The 14,334-nt window shown below is 36.9% G+C and overlaps 1 pseudogene; it reads right to left on the minus strand.

The window, feature by feature from the left end:
* The window catches only part of LOC122816240, a 43,370-nt pseudogene extending 29,956 nt beyond the window's left edge, over positions 1–13,414 (minus strand).
* Between the last annotated feature and the right edge of the window lie 920 nt (positions 13,415–14,334).

Here is a 14,334-nt window from a genome sequence, read left to right on the forward strand (position 1 = left end):
TTGGCAGGGACACAAAACACTGGTTGGACAGAGAGCATGTTGGAGGACTTGTCTTGGAACCCTGGCTAAGGACTCAACTCTATAAATATGCTAGTGGGGAGTCTTATTGGGGATCTGGAGAAAGAGGAAGAAACCACCCCCAGACTGACTGTGGTCTCTGTGTGCTCTTAAGGGAAATTGCACTTGATGCAGAGAGCTGCATCTGGAAATTCTGTGAGTGTACTGGTTAACCTCTCAGTGAATGTCCCCCACTGGTGCCAGAAGTGAGGACTGAGACTCCTTAATTACTAGCCCAGAGGGCAGGCATCACACTCTGTATCATCAAAGTTCTTTGCAGAACTAGTACTACATTGTGACATCAAATGCACTGTGACAACACTATAACATTAAAACTCTGTGCAGATCTAGTTATGACCATAGCATCATAGTAAATGCAAGGCAAATGACTTGACAATTTACAACTTGCCAGTAGCACCTTTATGCTGTACAGCTTTCACATGTCAGAGTAAAGTATGGGCATCCATGCAGTCATCAAGGTTTAGTTTGAAGATTTGAAGGATGATACTGTGACAATTTGCTTCACTTGCTGGGACTGTCTGTTCTAGAGGTTGGGTAGGAGATGGGTAATAAATTTGTCTTTCCAGTGCAATGAACTAACATGCTGGTAGAGAATTAAGTCTCAGGTTCTGGCAATAGTAGAGATATTTGACATGCAAAGATATGTGAGATCTAGGTGTATGAGAAAGAAATGGCACTTAATACAAGACATAAATCACCATGAAAGAATTTATAAGAAAACCAAGTGCTGGGATAGACCTTTAAACATTTCTTGGAAGATCAGGTCCCTTCAGCTAACAATCTTGTTGGTCAGAAGCCTCTGGAGACTTTTCACTTACTTAATATGTCTAGAAAAGTACATCCAGAAGGGGGCATTTTACTCAGTAATTAGTCTATTGCTGCATAGAGAGGGATAAAAAGTGCTTTTGAACTCAGTGATATGCAGTTTGATATTAGTTGCCCTAAATGCAAATTTTTTTTCTGACTACTGCTTCGTCATCATAGCTGAATGAGAAAGAATTATCAACAAAGGTTCAAGGATCTCTAACTACACTATAATTTTGAGTGGGGTATTAGCTATACTGTATTTTGAGGTAGAGAATCATTTACCAAATGATTCCTTGCTTCAACATACAGAAAATCGTTTATTAAATGACAATATTACACTTTTTTGCATTTAATTTTAGCAGTTTTACCATGCACCATTTGTTTCTGAGGGTTAGCTACTGCAGAAATGAACGGGTGTGAATGGAAGAATTGACAATAATGCCCATTCTACAGTCATGTGAGACTAGTTCTGTACAGAGTATACTGCATCAAAACATCCTGTGCACAATTAGTAAATGTGTTATAATACCAATGCCATTGTGTGACAACGCCCTATAATACAGAGCACACTGCCACAAAAATCCCTTCTGCAAAACTAATAAAGTATTTTAATGTCTAAGTCATGTAGTAACAACAAGCTGTAACAACAAAGCCCTGTAGAGAACTAGTATTGCATTATGATGTTGTTCACTTTGCCATGATGCTCTGTAAGCCCTGAGTAAAATGAGTATCATTCTGTGATGTCTGTCATTTTCTGACAATACTCTGTTATAGGAAAGCCATTTGTATAACTGCTACTGCATTAGGATCTCAGTCATTTTTCTGACAACACTCAGCAATAGCAAAGTGTTTGGCAGAACTACTAATGCTTTAGGATGTCTAAGTCACTTTAACAAAACTATGTAACAACAAATCCATGTGCAGAAATAATACTGCATTATATTGCCCTTATCAACACAACTTGCAACAAGATAGCTTTGTGCATAACTAGTGCTGTATTGTACTGTTTAAATTAGTTTGTGACACACTCTGTAGCAGCAAAGTCCTGTACATAATTAGTATTGTATTAGCATGACTAATTCACTTTGTGACAACTCTCTGAAACAACAGAGCTCTCTACATAACTGGTGCTATAATGATGTCAGTAACTATTTGACACCCCTCTGTAATGAAAAAATCTCAGTACAGAGCTGCCACTACATTATGATGTCAGTCACTATGTGACAACCTCTGAAATATCAAACCTTTGTGCACAACTAGTACTGAGTTATGATCTCATTCAATCTGTGACATCACTTTGAAACAACAAAGCCATGTCAGAACCAATATTGCATTATTATGTCTGTCATCTTCTGTCAACAGTTTGAACCAACATTGCTCTATACCAAGTTAGTTCTCCATTGTGATGTCAGTGATTTTTGACTGCACTCTATAACAATAAAACTGGGTGAGGAACTATATTGCATTTTGTTGTCTAATCACTTTATGACAACAGTCTGTAACAAGAAAGAGAAAATTCCATGCAGAAATAGTACCTCACTGTGATGTTTGTCAATTTGTGATGATGCTTTCAAACATAAAAGCCATTTACAAAATTACCACTGCATTATGATGTCAGTGACTGTGTGACAACCTGGTAACAGCAAAACCTTGAGAAGAACTTGTGCTGCACTGACATGTTATTTGTGATGTCACAACACTCTGTAAGCACATAACCATGTGTGAATTTACTATAGTATAACCATGTTTATGGCACTTTGTGACAACATGCCATATGAACAAAACAATATAGAAATAATACTGCATTATGAATTTTAAAGTCAATTTGTGAGAATGCACTGTAACAATAAAGTCCTTTGTAGAACTTGCACTGCATTACAATGTCAGCTGCTTTGTGACATCATTTAGAAAAAAAAAAGCCTTGTAAAAAACTAGTACAGCATTCTGATGTAATTTATTTTGTGATGACACTCTGAAACAGCAAAGCCCTCTGCATAAGTAGTGCAGCATTGCGTTCTCACTTTTTGACAGCAGTCTATAACAACAATGTCCTGGGCAGAACTATTATTGTAATTTAATCTTACAGTCATAAAATTGCAGGAAATATTAGAAAATTCAGTCACAGGACAGTATATGTCTTGGCAATACTATCTTCATGCTACTACCTCCTACCAAGAAAGGCAAAACAGGTCAGTCCCGGGGCTAATCTGTATGTAAAATACAAGGGCTAGGATTCTCAAGATCCTCACAGATCAATAGCCTAGTAAGTATCTATGGAACTATGAAACTATTAACACATAGCTGGCATACCTTGATGCCTATACTAATTGTCATAGCGGGTTAGTCACTTAGAAGAATAGAGAGAAATTCTGATTTAGAGACATGATAAAGTTGGATCGAGAAACACTGAATTTGATGTACATTACCATGTCTCTGAATAGAACACTGACTTGATAGTGATAACATTCTTCATATCAATCCATGCACCATGTATCATGTTGTCAAAGACACTCGCCTACATGCACACATATGCACACATGGGTACACACACATATATGGAGATACACACACACACACACACACACACACACACACACACACACACACACACACACACACACACACACACACACACACACATATGCACACACACACACACACACACACACACACACACACACACACACACACACACACACACACACATACACACACACACACACACACACACACACACACACATATACCCACACACACACACACACACACACACACACACACACACACACACACACACACACACACACACACACACACACACACACACACACACACACACCAGCACACACATGCACACACATACACACATCCATCCAGATTCACGATTCCTATCCAACATATCTAACATCTGTAATATGACCACCCAGCCACACACACATGCATATGCATATTTATTCAGCCTTATACATATCTCTACAGATACGTGTGCTCACACATCCATACACATGTGCACAGACACTGATACATCCCACCTCCCCATGGTTTTATTCATATACGAGTGAAGGGGTGACCTGTGTCTACAGACAGTGCTCATGTTTTTCTTCTATACCTGTACTTTACTGGTTTGCTTTGCTGAGTAAAGCAGGCTCCACAAACATTTCTGGAGGGAAAGCACATGGCTAATTAGCATTGGCCAATCTCCCAGGCTGTCACATTAGCATGCAGCTGCACCCATGCAACCAATCTCCACATTATGCCCCCTGCAAGGGGAAAACCTTAACAGTTAACTGGAATACAATTTTAAAAGACTTATTTGTCTGTGGAAGCCTTCCACAATAAGGCTTCTGCATTATAGTAAGCCTTTCTAGTCATAATGATGGAGTGCATTAGTGTATATGAATCTCCTGACTAGCTTGCCTTCTTGTTTTTCTAAATGAAGGAAAAAATGCAATGTCATGTATTTATATTGTCATTATGTGATGAACAAGGCAATAACAGCTATATTAATCATTAAATGAGAAAGATGACATTATATAAAAGCAGCTGAAAATGGGATTGATATGTGCAAGTAGTGTTTTAACACATGATGTGATTGAAATATTTCAATTTATTAATTTAAATTTCAAAAAATACAAATGATCCATCACTTAAAATGTCTATACATCATCTAAGGGCAATAATATACTTTTGTCTAAGACTCATTATTTTAGTATATACAGCACGGGAGATCAAGAACTTATTAAACTTTTTCTAAGACTCTTAATATATAATGCTAGCTTGAGCTAAAATTAGGAGCATAGCAGTGATTTCAATTACCTCTAGACAGAGTAAATTAAAGGTCTCCTATAGGACTGCAATACATGAGCAGCATTACAGCCCTCCATGTATAATGATTTGGTTGTCAGGGAGATCATCTCCCAGTGGCACTCAGTGCAAAATGCTACACTGAGGATTTCTTGTAGGGTTTCTACTCTTAAAATGTTCTTAAAAATGTATTTTTATCGAACTTCAGATGTAATATCAGATGCTTTCAGCCACAACTTGTTTATCTCAATAATTTTGCAATTTACTTATTTTTCTACCCTCAAAGGAAATACTCTGGCAGATTTGCAAGACAAATAGACCACTATAGTGAACTCATGCATTCATATATCTTTTATCAGAAACTAAGTGCTGTCTAAGAGCTTGAAAATTAACAGCAGATTTATGTGGAACTTGAAATCGTGAACTGTTGTGGACAACACTTCCATCCAGTAGTGAAAATAAAGTATGATTCTGAATTATGAAGTTCTGATATAAAAATTAACAAGGACTAAAATAGCTAGGCTCAGAAGATGCCAGTCACAGGTTTGCACATTTGTTGCACAAATAATTTACTAAAAATTCAGCAACTGCATTTCTTTTTTTTCTTTATTTCTGTACTTCATTCATTCTTCATGCCTTCCTACAGAAATACCCCCTTGGCATGGAAAATGTCTCAGGGCTGTGACATTTCTCTTGCAGCACCTTTTTCCTAATGAATTCAGAATGAGTTAGTTGAGAAGATTTTTTTTTCCCCCTTGGATCCCAGATGCTATATCTTTCAAACAAAGATAAGGATATGTCACTATTACAGTTGTGGTAATTTGACAGATGCATTTTACTTCATGTCCCACTTATTTGTGTTCTGTAAGCTTCACACTGTCTTCCTTATTTGCCGAATGGTAAACTGATTTCAGTTCTAATTCCCTAAAATGTGCCAGTAAGCTCAATGAACCTATGAATTGTTTTCTGGTGTTTGTCTTCTTCTTTAGAAATGACGGCTAGTCTATGGGCAGATGATATTACATATTATACCATCCTCTCTGCTCTGGATGCATACAGATGTAGATTTTTTTTCTTTTTGCTCTGATGCTGTTCTAACCTTTAAGCCATTCCTCCCAGCAGTCCGACTGACTCACACTAATGGGAGGTTGACATAATGGATAAGGTATTTACCTTATAGACAAAAGATGCAGGGTTTGATTCTTCCATGCATTAAGTGACTAGGCTTAAAATGGCCCACAAGGGCAGTTAGCCTAGTAGAAATATATGAACTTATTAGAGTCCTATGTTTCATTTGTTCCCTGGAGGAGAGGGTTGAACATACATGTAGCAGTGTCATCCTCTCTGAAGAGGAATGGGTGAAGGAAGTATATTTTCTTTAAGCTCTATTCCCATTCTTTGTGCTCATTGGTATCCAAGGAATGGTTGGAAAATGGACATTTGTGATGCATGCCCATGCATCTGTGTGACTTGACTTGCAGTGCTTCTGACCCTCTTGAAGAAAAGTTATCCCATGCAATCCCAGTCTAAATATGAGAATCTAACACAGAGACCACACCTTCAGAACATGTTCCCACCCCTCCCTTAATGTATTACAGTCGGGTGATGCCTCTAGGTATCTCTGCAGTTAAATCTTACTGACGCCTCTAGGTGTCACATATTGCTTGTTCGTATTTGCATTAATAATTTCAAACTCATGCTTCATGCAAAGTGCTAAAACATATCTTAAAGTTTACACAATGGCAAATACAACTGCGTTGCTATTTGACAGCAGTCTAGTGCAGGTAAATAAATATTAATTGTTTTTCATATAATATTAATTTATATTGTCCTAAAGTAGGGTGGCCACGGTGGTGCAGCAGTTAGCGTTGCCACCTCACAGCAAGAGGTTCTCCAGGTCGATCCTCGGCTGGGGTGCCTTCTGTGTGGAATCTGCATGTCCTCCCTGTGGTTATGTGGGTTTCCTCCAGGTTTTCCGGTTTCCTCCCACATCCCAAAGACATGCTGTAGGTGGATTGGATACTCTAAATTGGCCCTAGGTATGAGTGTGTGCATGTGTGTGCCTTCCGTGGAAGGTTGGGTGCCGGGCTGGCAACTCAACACTGTAAAACTTCACTGCCAATCATGAGTGGACAGGTGATCCACTGTGGCAACCCCTAACCAGGAAAAGCTGAAAGAAGAAGATTGTCCTAAAGTAGCCCAGACAGAACCGCTTAGCCTCATAAGAAAGCTCTCAGCTGGAAGAAGAAAATGCTGCTAACAGTATGTGTGTAACTTGAGATGTTACTGAGATATTGTAAGCTGTTAACAAAATATTGCAAACTTAATACTCACTATGTTTACTGTGACATATAAAATACATTTAAGCACTAGAACCTAAAGAATACACTACTATAAAAATAGTTTGTGCTGATGAGTTTACCATTTATACTTCTTTAATAATCCCCATGGTTTCTGAGATATTAACATTGTTTTTTAAATGTGAGGACATAATTTAATTACCTCAGAAAGTTTAGGCACCGCCCACTGGATGTTCAAGTGTAAACTTCCTGAGCTCTATTACAGGGAATAAGTTAAGCTTTCCAGATGAAGCATCATCATTCTTCTTCTCCGCAGCTGCACCTGCGTCACTAATTAAACTCAGGTCACCTGTACTGTAGTCAGTACTTTATCCCTCTACATCAACAGAGCTAGGTAAAAGAAGATGTACTAACTAATTAATTATCTTACTAACAAACTAACTGAATAACTAACTCAAAAAAAAAAACAAAAAACAAGCTGCATATAGCACTTCACACTTAACATAAATTCCCACATGTTTATTGACAAATAAAATTCTAAGAGCCCAAGCTGCAGAACAATAATAGAATTAAAAAAAAAAACATTAGTGATTAATTTCAATGAAAGGGTTTGAGGAAGATGATACCAGTGAGTGGTCATATGAATATCTCAGACTCAGTTCATTTACTTTACTTGTGGTGCAATTTAAGTACAGAGAAGCACCAAACAAGGCAGGTATCTACCCGGTTTTACATATTTAAATTAGTACAGTTCTAGAGTATCAGTACCGCAAACGTTTTCTGTATGGTATTTTTGTTCAAAGGCAAAGTACCCAGCTCTTAGTGTTTTATTTTACAATAGGTGTTATACTGAATTACATTTGCTGATGGCAAAAGAAGTAAATAATTCTATCCAATCTTTGCTTCAAATGTATTTAGCATTCTGCTTCCTTCCATCTGTAGTCAACTCTAACTCTTTCTTTACCTGCTTAAAATGCTCTTGAATACCTCTCTGGATTCCATCTTCACTGCTAATTCCAGTAGTCCATTACATAGGCTCACAAAAAAAATACATTGAGAGATACAGGGAGTAGTTAGCCTTATAATCTTTTGGCCCTATCTCTCCCCCTCCTGCCTGTTTGTCATGGCCCCTTCACATCATCTTAACATGATGTTTTGTAGCCATATCCTAGGTCTCTTCTGGTCTCTAGTTATAAGAGCACCAGCTCTAGTATCTGGACTGATCTGAAACTTCTCACTTTTCCAGTAGTCGGATGTAGCTCACTGACCAGATTCAGGTGGCGAGGGAGCATTATCTGTTTTTTTTTCTAGAGTATTTATTTCTGATTGAACATACCAGCAGTTGGTTTCCTACTGCCCACTGCCTCTGCCCTCTCATACTGCCCCAGGTGGCCTACTCCTGGATTAATCAATGACCCAAAATCCTCTTCTTTTTTCTGCTGCTATCATTTCCACACTTCACACTAAAGTTGTTTTAGCTGAGAGCACTACTTTGTATTTATCTGTACTGCCACCTTTCTGCCCACATGGTCAGTCCTTCCAAATCATTAACTAAACTCTTTCCCATCCTCCACTGCTGTGCCTCCCGTCACAAAATCACTGAAAGGGTTGAGCATGTCCTCTCTTCCATCAGATAAGTCTGAAGTAATACACTGAAGAGCACTGCCTCAGGGAAGTGTCCTGTGCCCAGTATCATTATTTGTGATGTCACATCTGTTACTGCAGCTCTTTGCACTCTGTCCCTTATTTGTGATGTCACATCTGTTACTGCAGCTCTTTGCACTCTGTCCCTTATTTCTGATGTCACATCTGTTACTGCAGCTCTCTTCGCTCTGTTCCTTATTTGTGATGTTACATCTGTTACTGCAGCTCTCTGCACTCTGTCCTTCACACATAGCAGGGAGCTGTTATATATCTATCATGCTGCAGAGAAATAGAAATTTGACATCTTCTTTATGGCACAACCTTTGATAGAATGTTAACCATGATAGCAAGAAAAAATGGAGATGTGCCACACTGGTCCACTGATAGGAAGGATCAGAATCCAAAAGTGATGTGATGCTTTTAATTGGAATAGAATACATTTTATTACTTAGATCCTGATAAAGGGTCTGAATGGTCAAGTATATCTATTGTAAATCCTGTGTTCCAATAAAAGGCATCACATCATCACTGTATTCTTGGGACAGAATACTGATATGGAATGTTAATATCATTTAATAATATAAGAAATATATTATAATATAATATATGTTTTAATATAGGACGTTTAATATGGAATGTAAGATATGAGTCACAGTGTTTGTCTCATGAAACTTTCTAGTCTTTCTTTTAGGAATGTTAATATTTCTTGTAGTTTAGTAATTTAGATGAGTCCACTTCTTTGTGACCTTAAGAACAAGAAGACGCAGTCCTGTCTATCAACAACTATTTATCTAAATTCTTGTAAGTTCATATTCAATACAGTAATGTTGTCTTTCCATCTTAGGCTCTGTGTTCCCTTTCTTCTTTAGCCTTCAATCTTACTCATTGCTAATGTCTTCTTCAATTAATCATGACTTTGCATTATGTGGTCAAATTATTCAAGTTTCAATTTTACAATCAGACTTTCCAGTGAACAATTCTGTTTATTTTCTTAAGTATTGACTAATCTGATCTTTGTATTCCGTATAATTGTTAAACTTTTTCTCCTACAATACAGTTGCAAAGTGCTAATCTTCTGGGTCATAGCCTTACGTATAGTCCAATTGTCACAGCCATATGTTATTTCTGGGAAAACCATAACTTTGACTATATGAAGCATTGTTTATAATGCAATGTAAAACCTTATAAATATATACCATACCTTTCTCTATAAGAGATATGACTGCAAGCACCATCTGCACATGGAACAAACTTCTACTGCATGTCAAGCAGAGTAGCACCTTTGCCACCTTCAGTGTAAAACTAAGTAATTAAATAGGCAGACTCAAATTCTTCGCTCGTCTGTCTTTTACTGTCCTCCTTAAGGCCAGAGGGAACTTTTGAATATAGGTTATTGGTTATGCTTGTAATGGTCTGCATACTGATTGCCTAGTATTTGCCTGAGAACATATATGCATACCTATTATAATAAAAAAATTACTTTTATATTTCTGACATATTTAATGCAAAACTCTGCCTTCTATTATTTACAATTAGGTGATCATGACCTGTTAATGCACATGTATCTTTCTGATAGTAATGGGTCCATTTTATGTAGGTGACTGTATGTTTCTCCAACATAACATAACATAACATAACATAAAACATGTCATTTTAGTAGAGTAAGTAGTGGTAACTGTAAAATCACTGCCATAATGCATACACTGAGTTGGGATATATATCTGGACCAACAATGACTGTACATCTATACCCAGTAATATACTTATGTGCCTTTGGTTAATGGTTCTGACATACTGTATAGACTTCCAATGCAGAGAACATCACCATTGCATTCAATGATGTTTTATCCATGACAGTGACATCATTGTATGTATTTTGTACGGGTGTCTATGTATGTGGACATTATAGGTATTAAACTGTCATGGCTCAAATGAATACCCTGCATTTCCTAATTGTAATCTATGGGGAATGCATCTGGATCTCAAACATACTGTATAAGGCACTGGAATGCCACACACTGACATTGTGGTTTGTGACACATTGATGATATAGTTTGCATGATCATAGTTGAAGGAGTAGTAGCCATGTATGCTGAAGTATATGACAACAGCAACGATAAATGGTCTACACCCACTGCACCAAAAAATGATGGACGAGCTACAGATTTTATTAAAACCTTGCATTATAGGATAAATTCAGACCACATCTTGGGCTGGGAATGGGAGGGACCTTCTTGTATGTTGGTCTGCATGAGCCAAGAAACAATCCAAAAACTGCTACAGGATGCAACTGGCTGATACCTGTTGTATACTTTTTATTGCACCTGTGGGTCTTTAGAAATACCTGTTGCCAGGAGGGTTGCACCAGTTATAACATTAGCTTGTGGAGGTATTGGCTTACCTTTGCTCCTTTTATAAGTTGACACTTCATCCAGTATATGGACGTTCATATAGAACCTGTCTGGCTGTTTTTGCCTTGTGAGACAGTTGTGTAGGTTCCAACTGAAGCACCTTCTGGTTTCTTCTGCTCTGGCATTGCCCACAGCTAACATGTGCTTAATGATGCAGGTTAAATTATTATTTTTATTTTTTTCATGATACTGCTATCTGCAGTGGTTTATAGATAAATTTATGGACATTAATGCTGTTACATGCTCCTCACACTTCATAAAGCTTCATGAATCATGCATCATGTTGCAAATGCAACAATGTCTCATTTGCATACCGCTAGTATTTATCTTTTATCAATGAAACAAATTATTTCTGTGGTTTCTGTACCTGTGATTATGAATTACACCAAACATGACAAAAAGATTGATTAAGTCCCAAAGATAGCAAGCAAAAACCAAAACAAATAATAACCACCAAAAGTGGAAAAGACGAGATCAACACACAGTACTTTTTAGTGAAAGTGGAGGCTACAGAAGAACCCATTGCCATTCCTCTTTTTTGCTTATAATATTTATGATTAAACAAAAATAATTATTATCTAATACAATTTCCAACAATGAACAATACAGACAATTATTTTTTCCTGTTCTATGTTCATGTATTTAGTTAAAAATAACCTTAAATGTTCTAACCCTTCTTCTTATAGTATTGAAGTAAAAAGTGATAATACATCTGACATGAAAGAGTATCTATTCTCTCCATGAAGACTAGCATTTTTGTGAAATAACCTAACATGACCTAAAAAGTCCCATGAGCTTATAATATAAGATTCTATTCTCTGATAATTGGATTTAAGATAGAATCAATAAACAATGATATTGCCTCTGCACTACTATGTGGGCAAAGACTATTGGCCTAAAAGGGGGATTTAAAGCATTCTTGTGGATTTTAGGTATACCAAAAAGTGTATCTATTTTACAATGTTCAAAATACAAAAAGTTATAAAGATTATAATAATTTCACTATTCAAAACACATTCATAAAAACAATTATGTATAAATTTAAAACTTTTTTGTAGGTCATATAAAGTAACTTCAAGATATTCATCAGTATTGTTTAACATATTTTCCATGACATTCTTATACATTTCCACATTCATCACTACTAGACTACCTACCTTTTGTGATTTCATGAGCCTTAGAGTTTTATAGTTCATTAATTCATGTAAGCCTTTTATTTCTTCAATACTTAAATTAAAAGACAACTTTTGATTTTTATTACTCAAGACACATCTAATGTCCTTTTCACAAAACAGTTCAAAAATTTTTACTGTATGATGTAATGAAGGATTATAAACTGATGGTTTCATAAACTTACCACCAAAATGCACTTCGCTTAATAAAAAATTCAGATTGAGCTTCCTTGTAAAATATTTTAGATGTTAGATGGTTTTAATCTAATTAGCTCTATGACTAGGTATGAAGTTAAGACCTAGCTCTAATAATTTCATTTGATGTCAGGCAATTCAAAGTCAGAAAAATTATCTATCTTTATTTTCGCACTCACTATGTTTTCACTGGACATCACCGTTTTTCCCCCTGCTTCGCCTCTCATTTGGTTCAATGCTGCTCTCCACTGGTGAAAATTTGTAATATGTTTTCCATCACTTTCTTGAGAAACAAAATTGTTCCTGGGGAAATGTACTGGAACCTTCAGAAAATTGGCCTCTAAAAGATTAAATGCTGAAGCTCCTTCTTCAACTGCATCCAACTGCCTCACTGTCAGTCGCATTGTGGTGACATCATCATTAATATCTCTCATTGTCGGTCGTAAAGCACCAGTACTAAAATTATTGTTGTAATTGAACTTTTTTGAAAGGTTATTTGCTGGTTGGAATAAATGTCTTTTTACATTAGTTTTAGATGGATTAACATAAGCTGTTTTGGAATTGTAAGCTTCAATATTCAGAATAAGTTTCTTTTGATTTCTCGTGACCATAGTATTTTCATATTGATCTACAGAAATAAAGACATTCTCATATTCATTCCATAGACTGGGTTGTTCTGCCATCAGTTTGATTAACTTCCTGTCTATATTCTCTATAATGCTTTTTAATTTAGCACGTAATAAATTGTTGTTCTGGATGAACTTATTTAAAAAGTGCAAGCCAACCTTATTAAAAAATTGCACTAATTCTTGAAAAAGAAACAGACCTTCGGGGGTTACACCATTGGGAAGTTTAAAAAAGCGTAACCCTTTTGGAACTATTTTGATACTGATGCAGTTTTCAAAATATTTGTTTTCCAGAGAAACTGCTCTAAATTTCTTGAGGCATTTCTCTAAATCAGTAGATAATGCTCTAAAGTTATTTTTAAAAGGTTTTGATCTCATTGTTCATGTCTCATTGTAAATGGGCCATGGTTAGATGTTAAAACATCTCGAATGTCTTTGAAACCCTAATGTAAATCAATAAACATATTTCCACTAGACTTGCCCACTTGAATAACAGTGTAGCTACTATCAGATGAATCATTTGAATCATTTAAGTGTTCCTGTCTGACCATACCAGATGCAGTACTTTTAAACTCTAAAAATGTTTTTAAAGTTTTGTTTATAGGTTCATAGGTTCATAGGTTCATACTAGGCTATCTGCCCTAGGGCATTTATAAGCCTAGCCAGAGTATGTTTGGCTTTCGCCACCCATTTTAAATTAATTTTGCTATGCCCTTTTTCGAGGTTAGTATACTGTGCCTCTGTCTAACAGTGACACAGAAGTGATACCCGGGGTAAACCTACGATCTCCCATCCACTCATCAAGATTCCTCTTGAAAAGAGTCAATGAGGGACTCTGCCTAACCTGGACTGGGATTTTATTCCAGAGTGAAGGGAGCCTCTGGGTTATGAATCTGTCCCTCCAGCATGTCCTATTTATTTCAGTGCTGAGGTTCAAGTCTCTCGAGCGTGTAGCTCGATGGGATTTGAATTTTTTGAGGTGCAGCATGTCCCTTAATTCTGGGTTGGACATGGCCTTATGCGTCAGGCACAGGTCACCTCTGAGCAGGTGGTATGCCACTGAGTAGAGCTGGAGTTTCTTTAACCGGGCAGCATATGGCATCTGTTTGAGCCCTTTGATCCTCTTGGTGAGGTACTTTTGGGGTCTTTCCAGTTGCTGCAGGTGTTTGGTAAGGTACATCCCAAAAGGGCATTGTACTCAATTATGGGCCTGATGAGGGATGAGTAAAGAGGCACGATGACCTCCCCTAATCTAGATGTGAATCCCTTCATGATTAGGTGGGCTATATAAAATGTTT

Source organism: Protopterus annectens, chromosome 12.part0 (genome assembly GCF_019279795.1).
Source record: "Protopterus annectens isolate FY-2018-M chromosome 12.part0, PAN1.0, whole genome shotgun sequence".
NCBI lineage: Eukaryota > Metazoa > Chordata > Ceratodontiformes > Protopteridae > Protopterus > Protopterus annectens.